Source organism: Miscanthus floridulus, chromosome 16 (assembly GCF_019320115.1).
Source record: "Miscanthus floridulus cultivar M001 chromosome 16, ASM1932011v1, whole genome shotgun sequence".
Taxonomy (NCBI): domain Eukaryota; kingdom Viridiplantae; phylum Streptophyta; class Magnoliopsida; order Poales; family Poaceae; genus Miscanthus; species Miscanthus floridulus.
Genome location: NC_089595.1, coordinates 103,978,010 through 104,001,955, shown reverse-complemented (window position 1 = coordinate 104,001,955; position 23,946 = coordinate 103,978,010). Strand labels below are relative to the sequence as shown.

Genomic DNA, 23,946 nt, shown 5'->3' with positions numbered 1-23,946 from the left:
AGCGGAATAAAAGCCCTTAATTCTTAGTACAAGCCTAATTAGATCCATCTTCTAATATGTTGCTAATAAGTGGTTGACTAATTCAAAAAAAAAAAGTGGTTGACGTCTTAGGACCTGCCTGCTACAACTATTAGCAGCTCTATGTCTGCCAGTGGAACTAATAGTTAGTAGTCTCCTAACTAATCATTAATTGATCTATTAATGGCTGACTCAAACGCATGCAGTGGCCCTCTTGTCCACGCCGGCCCATCACACATGACCAACTTTTTCTATTTTTCTAACAAGTCTTTTTTTCGTCTCCTTGAACTAGAGTTCAGAAATCCTCCCCTCAGCCCAGGTAGATGGAGATTTGATCTGGGAAGGAAGATATATGGAGATTTGATCTGGGCCTCTTCATTTTAGATCTAATATAAGGGGAAAAGAATCAAATGATGGTTTCCACTAAATCACTCTTGCCTAGACAAACTGTATTTTTTTACATATATGTCGGTCGGTCTTTTAGATGAAGAAAGCTTTAACTTGAGATGAATAATTCTCATATGATAAATTTTCTTGATGATGATTTGCGGTTGTGGTTAAATTCATAATCCACCTTCTGAATCGTCACATCATACTTATTCTCGTATGCAAGTACTCCTTACATTTGAATTACAAGGATCTTATTGATTCTCGCGGTAGGGAGACCGCACAGATCCGATTTTAATCGAAAACAAACACCCTCATACATAAGTTCTGTGTGTTCCCCTAGTTCATGCTTGCGGTGTTTTCGATACAAGGGTCAAGGGATATGATACTTAAGACCAGGGGAAAGGCCACTCGACTTCAAACGACTCAAGGTCCTGGTCATCTGGTAACTCCCAGTCAAAATGATACAACAAATTTGCTAGTGCAAGCTCCGCGAGGCGCATCCCAAAGCCATCCTCTCCTCCCAGCACCGAACGGTATGAATCGGAAGTCTTTACCACTGTAGTCAAAGTTTGTATGCACAAACCTCTCTGGCGTGAATGCATCAGCATGCATCCTCCCATGACTCTTCGTCTCTGCCAATCGTCCACGCGTTGATGAGGACCCGGGTCTTGGCTGGGATATCGTAGCCATGCAGCTTGGTGTCCTGGACCGCCTCGCGGGGGACAAGCATTGGCACTGGTGCATGCAATCGTAGAGCTTCTTTGATGGCAGCCTGTGGTCGTGTCGTTGTACTCAGTAACTCCTCTGTGACTCGTCCATGTTCCCCTACAATTTGTCGCAGCTTGGCCTGTACTTTCTCCATTTCCTTTGGGTTCTTCACTAGCTCGGCCATTGTCCACTCCATCGTTATGGAGGTTGTGTCGGTGCCAGCTAGGAAAAGGTCCTGCATTAAGAAATTTGTAGTATTGTTGTGTTAGCGACGAATGCCAGCATTCTAGCTACACTCAATATTTAGTACTGTCCCCGTTTCATATTATGGTTTCACTTTAGTTTTCTCATCAAAAGTTTCTGTATATCGAAAAATACGTATAAATTTTTGATTGTGCAGCATGAAGTATGCCTTGAAGTTGAAGACAAGCAAGATCAATCATGGCAGTACGTGAAAGGATAGATAACCCTGGCTTACAAGAATGAGTCCCTTGAGATCTGTTCTGTCAAGGTTTAACCCCGCACCTGCCTCCTTCACGACCCAAAGCAATTCGTCGAGCAGGTCATCGGCGTCCCCGCCGCTGCCCTTCTCGTGCTCCTGGAGCGCCCCTTCGAGAATGGCGTCCAGCTTGCTCGCCGTCCTCTTTGTCCTCGCGTCGAGCCCAGTCGCCCAGTCCACCCACCCTAGTCGCGGGAACACGTCGCTCACCGCGATCGTCTCGAGCAGCACGGTGGTCTCCTTCATCATCGCGCGGATCGCTGCTGGCTCCATGCCTCCGAGCTTGTTCCCGAACGCTGCCTTGGAGATGACCGTGTAGGTTAAGCTAATGAACAACTCACTCAAATGGACGACCCCTCGGCGGTGGTTTCGTCCACCGCCGTCCACATGGGCGCTCGTAGCGCGGATCTGCTCCACCAAGGACGCGACCGCCTCTTCTCGGAGCGCGCGGAAGGAGTCGACCCGCTTCGCGCTGAGGACGTGCAGGACGGCGATGCGGCGTAGCTGGCGACAGCGCTCGCCGTAGGCGATGTCTCGGCCGTCGTAGAGGAGGCCGTGCGCTGCAGCGGGCGGGCGCAGAAGACGTGGTCCTGGGTCTTGAGGACCTCTTGGGCCACGGAGGCTGAGGAGACCACCAGGGTGGGCACGGAACCGAGGCGGAGGAGGAAAAGCGGGCCGTGGCGCCGCGACAGCTCCAGCAGCTTCCGGTGGTGGTGGCTCCGGCCGAGCTGGTTGAGGTTGCCGATGACGGGCAGCGCCCGAGGGGAAGGCGGCAGTACCGAGCCACCACGTTTGCGGCCGGACCTGCACAAGCTTCTGACGATGACGAAGCAGGAAAGGAAGAAGTCTACTTCACCCCACCTTTCATACTTCTACTTCACCCCCTCAACTATGAAACCGTCTGTTTTACCCCCTCAACTTTTCAAAACCGTCTATTTTACCCCCTGGGCGGGTTTTCAGAGGCGGTTGTGATACAGTAACAACGGATTTGCTACAGTAACGGTGATTTGCTACAGTTAAAAAGAAGTTTTCCTTACAAAAAAAATAAAAAAACCTATCTGACCTCTTTAACTTCCGAGTTTGATCTGCCTACCCCAATTGAAAAAAACTGTATCTAATAACACACTCCACCCGTTCAAAAATAGTAATAGTAGCTCAGAGAAAAAGTCATACAAAATAGATTTTAACTACTAATTTCTCTTATAATATAAAGTTGACAACTTAAAAGTCAATATCATCTTATAGGCACTTTTAATACAAATACATTGATGCAAGTTTTTCTCTAAGCTTTCATAAAATTTAACAAATTGTTGGTCAAAATTTATAAAGTTTGACTTTGTAGCACCCGATTTTAAGGACAAAACCAGATACACACCATATGTGAGCCTAAGAAGTCAAATCACACATATGACTACAGATAGGGGTAATATCAAAAGACAATGCTTAACATATAACATATTAGTACAGAGAAAATAACCTTAGCACAAACCTGGATAGACAACTTCAATCTTCGGGTGAAAACTCCACTCCATAGGGACAACTGACTGGTTGATCACAAGCCTAACTATTCTAGAATCTAGCAATCTGATACCCATCCGGGGTTTTTGTCCAAGTATAAAAAAGTAAAGCAAGCGTAAGTACATATCGTACTCAGCAATATAACATAGGTTTTATGAGGCTTAAAAGGTTGACACAGTTTACTACGATTAGCTTTTAGTAAGTCACGATTTTAAGCAACTGAGTAGCATCAAATTTATCATAAGCCCATATAAACACATGATCAGGTAAACATGAATAATGAATAGCATAAACAATTAACCATTAGTGATCATCTATTTTGTAAGAGTTCCAAGGCCGCTCGTGACCATGAGCACGGTTGTTATAATAGTTTTACACTCTGCAGAGGTTGTACACTTTCACCATAAGCCGTGATTTACCCTTTCGTCCGATGTAGCCAGCCTCTTGACCCACTACCAAGGATGGCCGACAGGGTTCACTATGAAGTCTTTCAAAGGTTCATCTAACAAGTTAGAGCCGCTAGGATTCCAATTGGCAAGCAGATGTAGAGCCCCCCTTTCGAATGGCACATTCCGCACAGGCTGTACACATAGGGATAGAGGCCGCACCGTACCCATCTCATCAAGCCACTCTTGCGCCATAAAGATAACCACTAACAAGCTAGAAAAGATCTTTATACTTGACTAAAGCCAGAGCCATATAGCACTCATGGTTGTATTGTAAGTACTGGTTAACCATTTACAGATAAGTCCTTAAGGAGAGAAATCTAGAACATCACAAAAACTATGCTTTAGCCCCCTTGTTCCTTATTGCTAAAAAATATCTTTAAGTGTTTATTGCATATACCATTAGTTAAGGTATAAAATCATGGTCTTTAATTGAGCGCTAGCATCATACTACTCAAATGCATAAACCCATAGGAATCAAGGTATAAGGTAACAAAGTACTAGGAAATCCTTAGTGGTAATCAAGGGGGACACATGCAGTATGATTAAAATATAATTAATCTAAATAGGACGACAAGGATGATCCCATACTATACTTGCCTTAAACTCATATCTCTTGCTAATTCGTAGCTCCAAAAGATTGCTTCTTGATCACCACGTAAAACTCATCGACTGGACATGACCATAAAGCACCACACACACATCCAAGCACAAATATGCATAGCATACAAATATGACTAGATTAGAACATTACACCAATCAATAAAAATGTTTGAAAACTAATCTACATATTGCTACGAACACACAACCACGAAAATCACGCTAATCGGAGCTATGATGCGAAAGAAACGGCTATCGAAAGATTTACTTTTAAGCTTTATTTATTTTAACTATATAAAAGCATGTATAAGATACTTTGGAGAAACATCTAAATTGTATTAAACCAAATTATATTTGTATTGAAAAACTAAAGTAAAATTAATCATATTTTACTTATAAATCCAGTTGCATAATTATTAATCAAGTTAGGATTAAATCATGAAATTCTAGAGCTAGTGACATAGTAAACCTTGTTACTAATATGTAGATTACGTCGTTATGAATCTAACGCAACTTGAATGGGTCAAATTGGAGCTAAAACGTAGAAGTTATGGTTAAAACAAATTCAGTGGCAAAACTATAATTAACTAGATTTTAATTCAAATTAAAATAAATAAAAAAAATCAGGATTTTCAATCTGAGTGGACTACAGTTTGAATATGTAAAAGTGTAGGGGCTCTTTAGCAAAGTTACCAGCCAAAACGGTATCGGCTGATTCCAGCCGCTGGATCGAACCTGGACGATCCAAATTAGAGGGGAAAGGGAGAGGTGTGCTGGCGGCGCCGTCATCGGAATTGAACACCTCACCGGAGTTCATCGATACGGCGACTTCGAGCATTATCGGCCGAATGGAAAGCATACGAAGATAGAGTAGAGCCAGGCGAACTCAGTTAGGGGATCGGGAGAGGCCGCGAGGGCACAGAGGCGAGAGCGGACTCGATTTGGCGGCTTGGGTCGCCGACGTTGCTTCGGCGTGCGCGTTTATGAAAAAGGAAGGGAGAGAGCAACGGAGGTACCGATGTACTTCTTACCAGCACGTGAAGCTCAGGGAGTGGCTCAAAGCGGCGGCGAGGTGGTGGATGTGGAAGGCAAGAGCGACGACGGCGTTCTAGGGTTTGGGGAGCTCAGGAGGGCTCCGGCGGTTGCGAGTGCTTAGGATGGAGGGAATTGAGTGGGCCGCGGGTGGAGCGAGCTGGGCCTTCGGACCGAAAGAGCGAGAGGGTGAGGTTTTTCTTTTTTTTTTTTCTAAATTTCCAAAGCCATTTTCAAATAGAGTTTTGAATCCTTTTTTAGTTTAAGTCAAAACCACTCATCACAATTAAACATATGCACCAACATGTATGCACAAAAATGTTGCTACTCCCTATGATGAATTTTAATTTAATAAAAAAATTATTTTCCTATGTTTTCATGAGCACAAAAATACAAAATTAAATCATTTTAACTCTATTTCGAAAGGAGCAAATTTTAGGGTGTTACATACTTTTCCTCTGTTCAAATACGATTACCATTTCTGAATAGAGGGAGTATCTAATTATTTTGTACTAACTTGGACAAAATTGCTATTAAATTTGAAACTGCTCAATTCGATAGAAGTTGGGAGAAGTCCAATGGACTTTCCCTGAACAAAAATGGATGGCCCCGTCTAGACACTAACAGCCTAACGGACCTAAGGACGAATGGTGGTGGTGGCCTCAAGTAGTCTTGTTCGCCTGCCTGATCGTACGCGCCTCTATGCGGTGCCATCACGGTCGATTCTCCACCTTTTGTAGTAATGGCCAGAACCTTATCTATTATGTGGCCTTGATAAAACCTGCATAAAAGATGGTACCTTTTGTTTTATCAAACACAATGTTATTCTGACTTAGGCATAAAGCCCAGCATAGAGCACAAATTCCCACCAAAATTTGGTGTTTTATTGTTTTGTCTACTCCATTTAGCTAAGAACTGAACATGTGTGCAACATTAAAAGGAGGTTGTAAACCAAAAGTCACCAAAAAATACTCCAAAGGAAATTTGCACAAGGACAATAAAAAATGACGTATTGTTTCATCCTTTGAACGAAAACAAGTTTGCTTCCTTGCCACCTTCTTCGAATTAAGTTATCCTTGGTAAGAATAACCCCTTTATGTAAAAGCCAAATGAAAATCTTAACCTTTAAAGGTATTTTGAGCCTCCAAAACAATAAGGTTTTGAGCCACCGCAGCATCGTCAATAAGAATTCTATACATAGATTGTACTATAAATTGTCTATTTTTTGTTTGTAGCCATATCTAAATGAATCAATTTGATCATTCAAACTAATATTAGCAATTTTTGCCAACAAATCATGCCATGCCACTAGCTTATTTCCCACTAGTGATCTTTGGAAGGATATATTTAGTGGAGTTGTGCTCATTATATTAGCCACAATATCATGTTTTATATGCACAATGTAATCGAGACTCAGATATTATTATTCACTTAAAGGAAGACTTCCTAGCCACTTATCTTCCCAAAATCTCACTTGGATCCCTTTGTTGACCTTATAATCTCCCCCCATTAAGAAAGAGAAGTTTAACCTTCATCAAACCTATCCAAAATTGGGAGTCACTAGTATTTTTTCCACCCCTAAAAGAGGTTTGGACTCTAAATGTTTATTTTGTAATAAACGTTGCCAGACCCCATCCTTGTTAATTAAATTGAAAAGCCATTTACTCAGAAGACATTTATTCTACACATCAAGATCTTTTATCCCAAAGACCACCCCCCCTTGTTCTTTAGGGCGACAAAGAATATTCCACTTTGCTAGTCAATATTTTTTCTTTGGGCCATCGCCTTGCCAGAAAAATCAGGATCTAAAATAATCCAACTTTTTCAAAAAAAACTAGGAATCTCAAAGAAGGATAATATAAACATAGGCAAGCTTGCTAAGCATGAATTAATTAAAACTAAATGGACTCCATAAGACACATCCCTTTCAGGAACTAAGTTTCTTTTGAAACCTATTCTCTACCTCTCTCCAATCTTTATTGCTAATTTTCTTATGATGCATTGGTATAGTGAGATATCTAAAAGGATATGAACCAAGACCACAACTAAAAAGGTGAGAGTATTGTTCTTGAAAATCCCTTGCTTCTTTGTAACAAAAAAGCTCACTCATATGGAAATTAATTTTGAGCCCCGATAATTGTTCAACAACACATCACAATAGCTTCATATTCTTTGCTTGCTCAAAATCATGCCCCATAAAAATAATCGTGCCATCTGCATATTGTAATAAAGAAAGTCCCTCAACCACTAAGTGTGGTAACGCTCCCACAACTTGATCATCCTCCTTTTCTTGGGCAAACTAAAATTGACAACATATCAGCAACTAGGTTAAACAAATATTGGGGAAAGTGGATCACCTTGTCTAAGTCCTTTTTGTATGAAAATAATCTCCCACAACATCATTTACTTTCACACCAGGACAACCCTTTGTGGCAAATTGTTCTATCCAAGAACACCACTTTGGAGAGAATCCTTTCATTCGCAAATATTGTTGCAAAAAGGACTATTTCACCTTAACATAAGCCTTCTCAAAGTCAAGTTTTGAAATAACACCATTCAACTTTTTTCCTATGCAATTCATGTATGGTCTCATGAAGTATTACCACTCCCTCCATAATATTTCTACCTGATATGAAAGTTGTTTGTGACGGCCTTAGAATAGTATAATACTATCAGCCACCAAACTTAACCTATTGCAGGCTACCTTCATGAAAATTTTAAAACTAACATTGAGTACGCAAATAGGACAATATTGCTTTATGTTTTGAGCCTCCTTTTGTTTTAGTAAAGGGTTATTATGCCAAAGTTTAAAATAAAAAGGGGCAATGTATCCTTATGAAACTCTTCAAATAATAAATTCAAATTATATTCAATTCAATTAATAGAGTAAAATAAGTAAAAATAAAATAAAAATAAATAAATGAAACAAATAAACGGTCTATTAGGACCCATGGGCTAACATTGCGAAAGAAACATGCGAACATTTAAAGAAACAAGCCCACATGGAGGGTTGGTAGAAGAAAATTAAATTCCACCTGGGTAGAAAGGAAGATTAGTGCTCGCATTTTTCTGGATTTATTCCAAGATTTAATGGCGCTATGCTTTCAGTGGTAGACGACGCCCCCGTCGATATCGAGGCACCTGTGGTGACTTCGTGAATCTCGGAATCTGCCGTCTCAGTCCTTCAGAGGTACTCATAGAGATAGGGGCTTGTGTACGTGTATTCATAGAGGTGAGAGTGCGTGCGTGTTGTGGACGTTTACGTTGTACTGTGTAATTTAGAAAAAAAAGTCTAGTTCAAAAAGGAGACGAAGAAAAGACTTCTTCACTAAAAAACTAGGTTGGCAGTGTGCGTGGTGGGTCGGCGGGCAAGAGGTCCACTGAGCTGGAGTTGGCAATAATCAGTACGAATGGTCCACTGAGCTAGAGTTGGCATTATCCGCAAGAGGACCGTGCTAGGGTTGGAACAACACAAAGACGTGATATAGACTGAAACAATGACACTTATCTTGTGCCATAACGGCATGACCCAACGTTTCTAGGTTATAATCCAAAACAGCACAAAGCATGAGAGATCTTTACAATTTGGCCCTTTTTTTGAAGAAAATTTATGTTTGGCCCCCTGGGAGACTTAAACTCATCTTTGGACCCTGGGGGTCGGCGCCAGAAATCATGGCGCCGAGGTAACACGTCTTGGCGCCACAGATCTTGGCGCCAAGCTCGACGCCATGTATTCTGGCGCCGAGCATTGATTTAAAATCTGAAACCAAGTTTCCCTTGCCGATGCTGCTCTCATTTCTTCATCCCCCTCTCGATTTCTTCCTCTCCCTACCCCGCCCAATCTCTTGAATTGATGGATTTGACCTTGGATACTTGGATTTGATCCATACATCTTCACGAGCAAGGTATCCTCTCTCTCCTTTTCAAATTTTATGCATTGATTTGGTATATATTATGTCTATTTTGCAACCCTAGATACGTTAGTACCTAATGTTTGAAGTATTTTTTATATTTTTATATTATGTGACGGTAGGATGCCAAGGCATGGTAATTCTAGTAAGCCAAGGTAATCTCTTTTCATCTTGTTATATTATGTTTTTATTTTTGGTATTATGTTTTATTTTTTGTATTTATGTTCAATTGTAGTTATGGCCGGATGACTGGAAATGCTTTCGACCCGTTGCCTCTGCCTAGTGGTGTTCCAGTGCCCATGTGCTTTTGCGGCGATCCTTGCAAGGTAGCCAAGTCCGATGAAGAGGACACGTATAGGCAGAGGTATTGGATGCGTGCCAATTTTACGTTTGAGCCTACACTTCATCAGTGCCGCATTAACAAGATGGTGAGAAATTAATGTTGTTTAATATTTATTGTGTCAAATGAAGTCTTGCATGATTTATTTGTTTTGTAACAATTGCATTTGTTGCAGACCCCTCCACCGCTCTGTGATTTTGAGCAGTGGATCGACCCTAAGCTCAAGCCGGAAGACAAGGAGTGGATGCAAAAACTGTTACGGTGGGAGGCAGAGGACAAGGAGATGATGGAGAAGAGACATAGAGAGGAGGCTCTAGAAAAGGAGCACAAGGAAGAGGAGGAAAGGAGGCATGTTGCTTCGCACAGGGAGGAGAGGGAGAGAAAGCTTAAGCGTGCGCAGCGAGTGAAGGCAGCGATGGAGGAGAATCTCGATGCCCAGAGGAAGGAAAAGTGGCCTCGTTGCACTCAGTAGTCTTCATAACTTGCTATTTCTATAGTATATTCACGAACAATGTTGTCTAATCTTGGACTTTGCATTGTGTTGTCATGTAATGCACTTTTAGTTTGTCGTCATGTACTTCAAATGTTGTTATGTTGATTAATGTGCTCTATTATTGGACGTTTCATAGTGTCATTGGTTTCATTATTTGTTGTCATAATATTGATTTTAATATTGCATAGGTAGTAAAACGAGGTCACGTAGTGCAAATAAAATGTAACGAAGTAGTGGATTACCTAATTCAACACACACAACACATGAAATGGCATGTGATAACATGTACCAAACTAGGGTATAGAGGTCCTGGACTAAACCTAACATGCCTTAGGTAATTGAAACAAACAACAAGCACATAAAATGGCATGTGAGAACATGTGCCAAATAAGGGTACATATTTCCTTCGACTAACCCTAACATGCCTTAGATGATTAAAGCAAAAAGACAAACACATGGATGTCGTCTGTTAAAAAGATTGGTTTGTCCTAGTAGTGTGGCCACATAGCAAATTGTGTTGCACCTTCTCCAAAGTATCCTCCTATTGTTGGTGGTGGTGGCGGCAGGGGTGGCGGTGGAGGACCCTTGTTCCTGTGATTAGGGCAGGTACAATATGGATCATTGCAGAGTGCCTCTTATGAACTGGCACCATTGTTGTCGTCTTCCTGTTCGTCGTCCTTATAACCACTGCTAACTTCCCTTTCTAGATCAAAGATACGGTCCTGCAGGTAGTAGATGTACTCCGCATGTGGATAAATAGGTCGAGGATCGACCCACCTAGTGAACCCATAGTTTTCTTCGGACAAGAAAGTCTATAATAAGTATGTCATGTAAGTTGTATAGAAGATGAACATATTGAAGAAACAAATAGTAATAGCAATTACCCATGCTCGCGGGCATTTGAAGAAATGTCGGCCTCCATCTATTCCCTCACCATGCATGCATTTTGGCCACTCTTCTTTTCGTTCATTGTATCCTCTCAGTGGTGCCTCTTTGGTGAAATCACTTTTGCTCTCGACTGGGAACCTCTCATAAAGAGCTTCCTCAAAGAAATCGGGACCAAGAGGACCCTCCCACCTAATGGTAGTTCCCTTCCCCTTTCCTCTCCCTCTAGACGACCCTCTAGACATTGGTACTACAATGAAAGATAATGCTGAGGAGTGCTCTTCCTCCTTGTTGTGTGTTTGAATGAGAGGGAGTGAGGGGTTATTTATAGGTTGAGACGAGGAATGGAGGCCTCTCAATGTGCCATGTGAACGATCCGTGTGCCTCTTTGCCCCAGCTGTAGCCCCCCCCACCGTGTCCGAGTTAGTAAGATAGGGCAGGTAAATCCATGACGTGGTGTCTCCCGTCGCATTGGGGAACATAACACAACCAAAAAGATGCATGATCCATGCCCTGCAGTAGTAGGTAACGGTCTGCTCGTCCGCATGATCAGGACACTGACCAAAGTTCTGCCTCAGCCAACTAATGAGTACTCCAGAGGAGGGGGCACCCGGTGTCTCTGGAGGAAGCTCTCTTCCAAGGAAGGCCTCAACTCTACCTCTCCAACCAGCAGCAGTGTAGGGGCCAATAACTGGGCGGCCACTTATACAGACACCCAGGAACTTCTGCGTGTCCTGAAGAGTAACGATCATCTCTCCACAAGGTAGGTGGAAGCTGTGCATCTCCGACCTCTAGCTACAAAACAAGAAAGAAGTACTAAGGTTATATGCACATCGAGAACCAAAAATATAAATGGAAGTGAATCTGTTCATAATTTTGGTACCTGTCGACTAGAGCTGAGATCACTACGGGGTTGAAGGCAGGCACCCCACGGCGAACCTGGAACAATACAACATCAAGTCCAGCCCTCTCAAGGAGAGGAGTGTACCTGTTGTCATACCGCATGTCCTCGAACTTATCGTGGGAACGAGGACAAAGAGGGTTTAGTTCTTGCAAAGAATAGAAATTATTATATTAATTCATGAACACAAGTACATGTGTAGAGGAAAAATAACATGTAGAAGTAAAGTTGTTACCTCCCCCTCCGCGGTGAGTCGTCCTCGGTGGTTCTCCTCGTAGTACGGCTCTAGCAGGTGGAACGGCTCCATCCTACAAAATATAATGACAAAGTACAGATAAGTTTTATATGAACAAATAAATAACTTTTTGGTACTAGTAAACGTGCATGTGAAACATTAGTTATTTACACCTGACTAAGCGGCCAATGGCATGTATGTGAATTATGCCCAAGTCTACCACATTTGCCACATTGGTTCTGCTCGGGGTCAGTAAGAAAGGGGGTTGCTCTCCCTCACCTTGTTCTACCAGAAACCTGGTCCATGACCATCTTGTGCCTCGTCCTCTTCCGGGTTCCACGTTTGTCCCAACGGGTATCTGGATCCGCAATGTATTTTGGCCTAGTGTAAGGTGGCCACTGACCCTCATCCAGGAAAGGCTCGAAATGGGGAGACCAAGTCTATACAAGGCTGTCAACACTGAACTCCGATGGTATCTGGGTCTCGTAGGCAAAGTTGCGATGCTGAGATGCTGCAACATAATGAGAACAAGGGAAGTGGTACTGCCTGGTTTTCCCACATCGGCATGATAAATTACTAAGTACCACAATATAACTCCTTGATGGCCGGACCTCACCATCGGACATTGTACCACCCCTTTCTGTGACTTGGTACTTGCCGGTGCTGTGGTCAAAGCAATCGACGTCATGTGTGATAGCCCTTTCCTTTGCCTTGTCGAGTTGCTTATTAGGTTTAGGTGCCCATTTCTGATTATTACTCTGTAGTGCCATTGCTTGAGCGTGTCTATCGTTAAACCATGTAACTAGCCTATAAAAGGTGAATGATACAATGGCATTGATGGGCTTGGCACGTATACCCTTGAGTACACTATTAAATGACTCCGCCATGTTGCTAGTCTGAAACTCATACTTCCATCCACCATCATCGTAGGCTCTTGTCCATTTCTCAGGTTCTCTCATCAATCCTCTCAGCCACTGCCTACCTTCTGCATTTGTTGTTGTTTTTAGCTGCTCCAACTTCTCCTCGAAGAACAGCACCTCAAGCATGCGAGCAACCTCCTCAAATAGAGGAAAGTTGTCCTTCGTACCATCCTTCTAAAGTAAATTCTCGGCAAGGTGTCGAGTGCACCAACGGTGGTGCAAAGGTGCATACCCCGAAATCTGCTCCTGTACGGCACCAAGTATGCCTTGGTGTCTATCAAATATGACACCTACCTCCCTATGAGGGCCAACAACATGGATCCTAACAAGCCGCAAGAACCATCCCTAGCTATCTTTGTTCTCCCTCTCCACCAAAGCGAAAGCCAAAGGAACCAATGCGTTGTCTGCATCATAGGAAATGGCTACCAAAAGTGTGCCCATGTACTTGCCAAGCAGAAAAGTACCATCAATGGATAACACTAGACGACAATGCCTGAAGGCCTTGACACACTAGGGAAAGCACCAGAATGCACGAAAGAATATCTGCCTCCCATCCTTCCATTCATTCGGCTTCGGGATATACTCGTAATGCATGCCTGGATTTGCTGCTTTCATTGCATTGAACATTGTAGGCAACTACTCGTACCCCCCTCCCAGTCCCCATATATCATCTTCAAGGCCCGTTGCTTTGCCCTCCATGCTTTCCCATACTTTATGTCATACTTAAATATCTCCTTACTCATCTCCATAATTGTCCTGGCCTTCAAGTTGGGCTGACCCTTCAAAGTTGTGTATAACTTTCTGGCAATGAGGGTAGAGGTCAACTGTCTATGCTTCTATTTTAGATCTGTCTAGGCACAAGTGTGTGGACCTACAATTTTGGTGATCTTGAATTTTCCTATGGCCTTCTGTTTGCGAGCACAGACCCTCCAATTGCAATCTGCCATCTCGCACACCACTATGTAAAGGCGCTCCACATGGGAGTGCCTCACCTTGAATGGTCTCTTACATCTCACAGAATATTCCTGTAGCCACCTTCTTAAGGTGGGCAAGTCCTTGAAGACCATGCCCAACTAAATTTCCACGCTGCCATCGGCCTCAAGAGCCTCTAGCAGCTCACCATCTCTTTCTTCTCCATAAGCATGTTGAAAATGACTAAGGTCATTGAATTCATGATCCAGTGGATCACGATCAGGACACAAGCATCTGATGAGCTCCATTTCTTGTTTGCTCAAAGCTGCAACTGGGCGGTCATCGTCAGAATCAATGGCCCTTGCTGTGCCATAAGGCTCCTCATCATCCGCAATATCAACATCTACACAGTTAGAGGCCATAAACCCTGGGTCCACGTTGGTTGATGGAGGAATAGGGGCACAACCATCATTATCAGGATTGTCTCCTACATTTAAAGCACAAATATGGATACCACTGAGACAAAGGAATGGAATGAACAAAGAATAAGGAGAGCCAAAGTGTTGGTGCAGAAAGTGACCAACTAGTAAATATTTGTAGTTTTACCATACGTTGTGATCAGAGGTGGCCTAGCACTCAATGACACAGGGTTTATACTGGTTCAGGCAACATGCCCTATGTCCAGTTTGGGTCGGTCGGTGACTTTATTCCTGAGCCCAGGTGCTCGAAGTTTGCAGTGGGGTTACAAACGAGAAGGAGAAAGATGGGGTGTACAAGAGGTCCGGTCGGCTCTGGTTAGAAGGGCTGAGAGCGACAGGAGCTACACTATGAGCTAAGTGTTCAAGCATGTGCCTGAGGTTCGAACCCGGCAGTTCTGTGGTTATGAGCTAGTGAACTTGATCGATGTTGACTAACTAAAAAGACTCTCCTTCGTTGGAGGGAGCGCATCCCCTTTTATAGATAAAGGGGATGGCTTCACAAGTGAGAGGGTGAGGGTACATATGCTACTTGAGCTTTGTTGCCCATGTCGGCGGGTACAAGATAATGGTAGATGCCCACAATACTATTGATGTCACTGTAGAATGTCAGATGCCTATGGGAGGTTGTGTTGCCTTCTTCAGGAATGGTAGATGTCGATACCTACAAATACTGTTTGATGCCTAGAGGCATGTCAGGAGTTTCACCACGTTCACCTGGTACAGTAAATCCCGGCGCCCACAACACTATTGATGCCCAGAGGCATGTGGGGGGACTTACCGTATGGGAGTTAATGGCGCCCACAATACTGTAGAGGGAAATGTCGGTGCCTACAATACTATTTGTGTCAGGGCGGTTGCAGAGTACTATTTCTATAGGCGTATAGGGTATGGTCCCTGGTATCGTGGTTTGACTTGTGTGCCCTGGCTTGCTTTCTCCGTTTGTCCCCTGGTCCTTTCCGAGCGGGCGTCCCCAGTCGGATGGCCCTAGTCGGCTCTGGTCGCACCGGTCGGAGAAGAGCGGTGAGCAGGGTTTCTGCAAACCCCGATCGAAGATGCAGGGTCGGAGTCAGCAGTAGTGCTTGGGCTAGGCCTTCTGATCGGAGAGGCTGTCTAGAGGCGGCTGGAGTCCAAAGCGAGTGCTCCGGTCGGAGAGGTGGGCCAAAGTAGTCGACGAGCGGGCGTTGTTCCTCTTAGGCCAGACCTTCCGGTCGATGACTGGACCGCCCTTCCGGCCTGTTGTTTTTAGACTCTTGGGCCAGCCCATGAGTTACGTGTTGTCTGCTTGGGCCGAGCCTTAGCGTGGAAGCCGGTTCCCGAGGGACCCCGAGTATATGAACCCGATAGGAGCCCCCGAGCCCCTGGGCGATTCGGGCAGAATCGTCCAAGGGATTTTTGTCTTGCCGGTGAGTGCGCGCGAGCACACTCGTGGGTGTAGCCCCTGAGCCCCCGGGTGGTTTGGGCAGAACCATCTGGGGGGTTTTTCTGTGTTGTTAGTGGGGGAGGTTTTTGTTTTGTCGGCGAGTGCACACGAGCGCACCCGTGGGTGTAGCCCCCGAGCCCTCGGGCGGTTCGGGCAGAACCATCTGGGGGGTGTTTGGTTGCAGGCGTGTGTGTGCGTTTTTAGTTGGGATGGAGTTTTGTCAACCAAGGCATCATTGAACAGCAGTGGCGTTTAGTCGCTTGAGAGATTGGGTGAGATGGAGCTTGTGAATCCTAGCGTTGATGCGTGCTGTGGGATCGAGTGAGGCAGTTTGTATAGTTAGTTTGGGATCAGGCGAGGCGACAAGGCGGTGCTCGCAGATCCTAATGGGGTGAGATCGGGGTCACAGACCCAGGTAGTTTTTGGAGCGCAGTCGGAGCGTAGCCGGATGGGGTGAGATTGGGGTCGTAGACCTAGGTGTTTTGGAGCACAGTAGGAGCATAGCCAGATGGGGCGAGATCGAGGTCGTAGACCCAGGTGTTTTTTGGAGCGTAGTCGGAAGGGGCAAGTTCGGGGTCATAGACCCAGGCTTTTTGGAGCACAGTCGAATCATAGCCAGATGGGGTGAGATGGGGGTCGCAGACCCAGGTGTTTTTGGAGCGTAGTCGGAAGGGGCGAGTTTGGGGTCGCAGACCTAGGCTTTTTGTGTATTTGAGCCCCCGAGCCTCGTTGGACCTTAGTAGGGGTCGATGTGAGTTGTGTGGGTTACCCCATCCTCAGTTCCTCACAACCGGAGGGGCTGAGTTTTGTCGCTTGTCCCGATCGCTCGGGCTCGAGTGACGCACTCGATGAGTTCGCTAACGGGTATGATCGAGCGGAATCCGGGTCCGTCGTTCGTGACGGGGTCGGCATAGCCCTCTTGTGACATTCCACTGCTCCTTTACCTGCAACCTGATAGATGCCTGGGTCATTCCAGAGACCAACCCGGGTGGCCTAACGGCCTCCCCTCGATGGAGATTCTATGGGCTTGGCAAGAGGTTCAGGATCGAACGAGAAGGTTGAGATGACCCGGTCTGCCAGACTGGGCGAGGCCCGCATGGGGCTCATCTACGTTTTTCTCCCCTTGCTCTATTGGTTGCTCATGTCGAATGAGGCAACCATCGCTTAGTGACGCAACATGGAGCGTTGTGATGCATTTCACTGCACGTGCGATGCTTAGTTCCCGAGCCTCCGAGCGGTTCAGGGCCTAAATCATCTGGGAGGCACGGGCGTATGGAATGAATGCGTGTATGGATGTATGAAATGATTATAAGAAAATAGAGGGGGTTGGTAGTGTTCACCTTGATGACTTGAGTGACGGGGTTCGGAGAGCTTCAGTCAGAAATGTCCGACCGGGACCCATGCTCGTCGTTCGTGATGGAGTTTGCATGGCCTACATGGGGCATCCCTTCACTTCCTACCTGTGTCTTGGTGTGTCTTTCTGAGCCGTTCGATCGACTTTGGGAAGCCCGATGGTCTCTCCCGATGGAGATCCCATTTTGGGTTTTTCCAAGTCCCGCCTGGGGATGCAGAGAGCTGCCTGCATGTGGTGACACTTTGGTTTTTGCGCTCGGTTGTGTGATAGTGGTGGGCCATACCCATGCCACGTTTTGTCTCATCAGGCGACGTTCCATCTGACCCGGCGTCATTCCGTTGGTCAGTGCATGTCCCTTTGGTCAGGGCGTGTCCCATCGTTTCCCATCCGTATTGAATGGGGAAGGGGGAGAGTTTTGCGCTCTAATCTTTTGCCCTTCTTTGGCCGCCGCGTTTCTTCCTTAAATAGGGGGAGGGAGAGGGCTCTCTGTCGCAGTCCTTTGCCTATTCTCCAACTATTGTCTCTCCTCCTTTCTCACTGAGAGTGCCTGTATGCTGCGGCGATTCCTAAGTGAGAGAGGGGGTGAGCGAGGGGGAGGACTTACATATCCTTTCATGAATCCGTAGCGTGATGTCGAACTAGAGACTACCACGGGTGGTGCTGGATTAACCTGTGAGGCCTTCTTCGGGGTGGAGCCATGTGTGGATTTTCTCCTGTGGATCTTCACCGGGCGAGTTTTGTCAAAGGGGAAGTCGCTCAGGATCGTGTCGGTGCAGGGTCCCGTGCCTACAGCTGCTCAGGTTGGCCAGTTCATAAAGTTTGATGAGATCTCTTCCAGCCATGACGGTCATACCTCGGTAGCAGTGCCCCTACCCAGGAGCTGCCTCGACTGCATGAGAAGGTTAGGAGCTCCATGCTCTTTTGCAGAGCATCTATGGGTGTGACGCCCTTGAGGTACCCATTGCGCTTGCCGAAGTCGAGGGAGCGAAACCAAGCGGGTCCCTTGAGGTACCCGTTGCGCTCGCCGAAGTCGAGGGAGCGGAACCAGGCGGGGCACCAGCAGTTGTGGTTATGTCCGACATCGTGTGCCGTGGTTTCTCCTTTGGCGCTTCAGGCGATGTCGTCGAGCGGCCGTAGTAGTATTTTGTAGTAGTAGAAAATGTAATAGTTTGAGTTTGTGGGTGAGTCCCCATGTGAACAGTTTTTTGTATCAATGAATACATCAGTACTGCTTTGTGACAGAACCATGATATATGTTCCTTGTTTTTATCCTAACATAACTTTTGTTTTTATCCTTTTCTCTCTCTCACCTGCCCATTAGTTCCATAGGCTACAGCTGTTAAGAGCCTGGGCATGGCCCGCGGGGCTCGACCGCTTGTAACCATAGGTCGTGGCGGGGTGCGTTCAGTTGGGAGTAAGAATAGAGTTACGTAGGACAATCAAAGGAATGGAATGTGCTTCTGTTCAAGGACAAAGTTGTTTATTATGTGATAGTAAAAAGAAAGAGGGGTAATATTCAATATTGTACCCTTATGGAGCCCCCGAGCGACCCGGGCTGAAAGTGTTCAAGCTGGGGCGCTCTTACAGGAGCATGTGTTAACTAAAAAGTGGTTAGACCAAATTTAGGGGAAAAAACAACATAGCTGTTCAGTGTTCCAAGTGTTGGTGAGAACATTACCGTTGTTGTCCTCCAGTCGGTAGGCGCCTGGTCGGATTACTTCAGTCACCGTATAGGGCCCTTCCCATGGTGGAGAGAGCTTGTGTTTTTCCTTTGTCGATTGGGTCCTTCGGAGTACGAGATCGCTGACTTCGAGTATCCTCCCTCTGATCTTCCTTTTGTGGTACCTACGGAGGGTTTGTTGGTAGCGAGCGGAGCGGATGACGGTCGTCTCGCGGGCCTCTTCGAGCAAGTCGACTGCATCTTGTTGAGCCTTCGTGGTTCGGTCATGGTCGAAAGCCTTCACTCTTGGGGTGCCATGGTCGAGGTCGGTGGGCAATACTGCCTCAGCTCTGTAGGCCAGGAAGAAGGGTGTGGACCCTATGGATCGGTTTGGGGTCATTCTTTGGCTTTCGAGGATCGTTGGGACCTCTGCAACCCATCGTCCGGCATACTTGTTGAGTCAGTTGAAGATGCATGACTTAAGTCCTTAGAGGACCATGCCATTGGCATGTTCGACCTGACTGTTAGTTTGTGGGTGTTCGACCGAAGCCCAGTCGATCCTAATGTCATATCCATCGTTGAAGTCTAGGAACTTTTTTCCGTTGAAGTTAGTCACATGGTCAGTGATGATACAGTTAGGCATGCCGAGCCAGTAGATGATGTCGAGGAAGAATTTGACTGCCTCCTCCGAGTGGATGTTGGTGATGGGCTTTGCCTCTATCCACTTGGTGAATTTGTCGACTGCTACGAGTAGGTGAGTGAAACCGCCTGGGCCCTTTTTGAGGGGTCCCACCATGTCGAGGCCCTATACCGCTAATGGCTAGGTGATGGGGATAGTTTGGAGCTCTTGTGCTGGCAAATGGGTTTGCCGAACGTAGAACTGGCATCCTTCACACCTGTGGACGACCTCCTCTGCATCTCATAGCGCGGTGGGCCAGTAAAAACCTTGGTGGAAGGCTTTTCCGACCAGCGACCTTGGGGCCGCATGATGCCCACAAATCCTAGCATGGACCTCGAGGAGGAGCTGCCTCCCTTGGTTGGTGGGGATACACTTCATGAGTACCCCTGATGGACTTCGTTTGTAGAGCTTGTCACTGAGCATGACGAAGGTCTTGGCGTGTTGAGCGATCCATTGGGCTTTAGTCCTTTCGGGCGGGAGAACCTCCTCGAGGAGGTAGGCGAGTAGCGGTACTCGCCAGTCGGTTTGACCGAGTGCCAATACGGCGACGTTCGTGGGTGATGATGTCATAGAGGTACTAGGATCGAAGCCCCCGAGCGTTGGCTTGGCGTTGGGGTCGGAGCCCTCGAGCGGCGGCTGGGCATCGGGGTGTGTCTAGATCAAACTTTCCTAGATGCGGGCGGACGGCTCATGGACGTCGTTGATGAAGACCCCGCTCGGGGGTGGATCCCGCATGGCGACCAATTTTGTAAGAAAATCAGCGGCATCGTTGTCCCTTCGAGGGACGTGATGCAGTTCGATCCCCTGAAATTTGGCCTCGAGCTTGTGCACCTCTTGGCAGTATGCTATCATGTGGGGCTTTTGCAGGAGGACTCCTTCATGACCTGATCAACGACTAGTTCCGAGTCACCGCAAATGTAGAGTCACATAGCACCGAGCTCAATGGCGATGCGTAGTCCGTTGATAAGGGCCTCATATTCCGCGGCGTTGTTTGAAGCTGAAAAGTGGACGCGGATTGCGTAGCGAAGCCTACTCCCATCTGGGGAGATCAAAACCACTCCAGCCCCCGAGCCGGGCGCCATTATGGACCCATCGAATTACATTGTCCAGTACTCGTGGGTGACGTCCGGGGTCAGTAGCTGGACCTCCGTCCATTCGGCGACAAAATCCACGAGAGCCTGAGACTTAATAGCGGTGCAAGGGGTATATCTGATGTCATGGCCCATGAGTTTGAGTGTCCACTTGGAGATTCATCCCGTGACGTCGTGGTTGCGGATGATGTCTCCGAGTGGGTATGAAGTGACGACCGCAACTTCATGCTCGGTGAAGTAGTTTAGGAGCTTCCTGGTCGCCATTAGCACGGTGTATATGAGTTTCTACACCTAGGGGTACCGGACCTTGGGGTCGGTAAGTACCTCTCCGATAAAGTATATGGGTCGATGTACCTTGAGCTGGTGTCTCGGCTCCTCCCTTTCGATGACCAGGGTGGCACTCACCACATGGTTGCTTGCCGCGACATAAAGGAGGAGGGGTTCTCCCTGTTTAGGAGCAACGAGGATTGAGGCTGACGTTAGGGATGTTTTGAGGCTCTTGAGAGCCTGCTGGGCTTCCTCAGTCCAGACGAAGGCGTCCGTCCTTTTGAGGAGCTTGTAGAGTGGCATCCCCCGTTCGCCGAGCCAGGAGATGAAGTGGCTCAGGGCAGCCAGACAGCCGGTGAGCCTTTGTATGCCCTTGATGTTGCGTATGGGGCCCATGTTGGAGATGGCTTTGATCTTTTTGGGGTTGGCCTCGATGCCACGCTCGGACATGATGTATCCAAGCAGCTTCCCCTTTAGAACCCTGAAAACACATTTTTCGGGGTTCAGCTTGATGTTGAACCTTCGGAGGTTCGCGAATGTCGCGGCCAAGTTTGCAATTAGGTCGCAAGCTTGAGCTATTTTGACCACTATGTCATCAACATAGACAGCAATTGTTGGTTTCGGCAGCTCGGCTTGATCAGGCTGATCGAGCGGGTTGATTTGGTCGGCGAAGCATTACTGCATGCACCTTTGGTAGGTGGTGCCAGCATTCTTTAGGCCGAAAGGCATGGTCACGTAGCAGTACTAACCATATGGGGTGATGAATGAGGTTGCGAGCTGATCGGATTCTTTCATTGTGATCTGGTGATAGCCTGAGTAGGCATCCATAAAGGAGAGGATCTTGCAACCCGAGGTGGAGTCGACTATCTAGTCTATGCGCGGCAAAGGAAAGTGATCCTTTGGACACACTTTGTTGAGTCCAATATAATCAATGCACATTCTCTACTTCCCAGTCTTCTTTTTGACAAGAATAGGATTGGTAAGCCAGTCAGAGTGGAATACCTCTCTGATGAATCCGATTGCCGGGAGTTTCGCGATCTCTTCTCCTATGGCCCTGCACCTCTCATCATCGAAGCGACGCAGGCACTGCTTGGTGGGCTTTGAGCTCGGGATAAGGCACAATGTGTGCTCGGTGACCTCCCGCGGTATCCCTAGCATGTCAGAAGGCTGCTATGCGAACACATCACGATTGTCACGTAGAAAGTCGATGAGCTCGCATTCCTATTTGGTTGGGAGCTGGGTCCTAATCCAAACCATCTTGGTTGGGTTGGTGGGGTCGATTCCCACCGCCTTGGTTTCTTTGAGCGGACAGAAGGCCATCGAGGAAGTTGGTTTGTTGCAGTCTGGGACTGCCGGGGCCGACGATTCCCCGAGCCGTGGGAGCTCGGACGAGTTGACGACCGTAGTAGTGAGCTCATAGTGCTCGTGGTCGCACGCAAAGGCATGCGAAAAGGCGCTACTCACAGTGATGACGCCGTTTGGTCCAGGCATCTTTAGCTTGAGGTAGGTGTAGTTGGAGATTGCCATGAATCTTGCGTAGCATGGCCGCCCCAAGATGGCATGGTAGGACCCTAGAAAGTCCACCACCTCGAATGTGAGGACCTCTGAGTGGAAGTTGGCCCGGTTGCCGAACATGACGGGCAGATCGATCTGTCCGAGCGGGTATGCCTGCACTCCTAGGATTACCCCGTGGAAGGGGGAGCCCACCAGGCAAAGCTTCGATTGGGGGATGCGCATGGCATCGAGGGTGTTGATGTATAGGATGTCGAGGCCGCTGCCTCTATCCATCAGCACCTTGGTAAGGCGCTTCTTGCGGACGATGGGGTCAACGATGAGCGGGTAGCGTCCTGGTCTCACGACGTGGGAGGGATAGTCCCTCTGATCAAAGGTGATCAGAGATTCCAACCAGCTGAGAAAGGAGGGGATGGCCGTCTCAGCGGTGCATGCCTCTCTATAGCGAACCTTGTGCTGTCACTTGGACCAGATGGTGTCGGATCCACCAAAGATCATGATGCATTCATCAGCATCGGGGAAACCGTCCCCGTCCTTGCCTGCCGTGCCTCCTTTCTTGGCCGCCGCCTCTTTGCCGTCTCCCTCCTTTGGCCCACCAGCCTGTCGGAGGAAACATTTGAGGAGCTCGTAGTCCTTGTAGAGATGTTTGACGGGGTAGGCGTGGTTGGTGCACGGACTGTCCATGAGTTTGTTGAAGTGGTCAAGCAGCCCCTGTTGGGGCTACTTTCCCGTGCGATCAGCCGCAGCGACCATGTGGTGTTGTCCGATCGAGGCCGATCCTTTTTGTTCTTCTTGCCCCTCTGTTTGGAGGGGCCCTCGTCTAGGTCCACGCGCTTGGCCTTGCCTTTGTCCCGGCCTCCGCTAAAGACCGCGCTGACCGCCTCCTCACCAGAGGCATGGTTAGTGGCGACATCGAGCAGGTCGTGGGTGGTACGGGGTTTCAGGCAGCCAAGCTTATGGATCAGGGACTCGTAGTTCGTCCCGGAGAGGAATGCGCTGATGACGTCTGCGTTGACGACATTAGGGAGGGAGTTGCATCGTTGGGAGAACCTACAGATGTAATCCCGTAGGGACTCGCTGGGCTCCTGCTGATAGCTTTTGAGGTCCCAGGAGTTTCCAGGGCGGACATACGTCCCATGGAAATTCCCGACGAAGACCATCTTGAGGTCTGCCCAGTCGCGGATGCTGTCGTGTGGGAGGAATTCAAGCCATGCCCGAACATGTTCCCCCACGCAAATGGGAAGATACTGAATGATGAAATAGTCATCATCCACTCCTCCGGCTCGATAGGCGAGCCAGAAGTCTTCGAGCCAAATGCCTGGGTTTGTCTCCCCAGTGTATTTGGTGATGTTGGTGGGTGGTCGGAAACGCTGTGAGAACGGTGCTCTCCAGATATGCCGGCTGAAGGCCCATGGTCCCAGGCCCTTAGGGCTGGGGCTCCGGTCGTCTGACCGACGACCGCGCCTAGGGCGTGTTTCATCGCTCCCCTCGATGGTTCGGCTAGGATCCGTGTCGCCTACCACCGTACGGTGGACATCATCATCGTGTCAGGCCCGATGCCGGTTGCTGACGATGCAACGAGTGTCCTGGTGCGGATCGGACCGCTCGTGTACCGACGGTCGGTGTGGAGCAGGCGCCAGGTCGGACCATGGCACGGCTGCCGCCCCCCAAGCCGC

The 23,946-nt window shown here is 47.4% G+C and overlaps 2 pseudogenes; both read right to left on the bottom strand.

Moving 5' to 3' along the window:
- Positions 1-794: 794 nt before the first annotated feature.
- LOC136511175 (cytochrome P450 71A1-like) lies at positions 795-3,210 on the bottom strand (annotated as a pseudogene).
- Positions 3,211-11,745: 8,535 nt separating this feature from the next.
- On the bottom strand, positions 11,746-22,546 carry LOC136511174 (uncharacterized; annotated as a pseudogene).
- Positions 22,547-23,946: the final 1,400 nt, after the last annotated feature.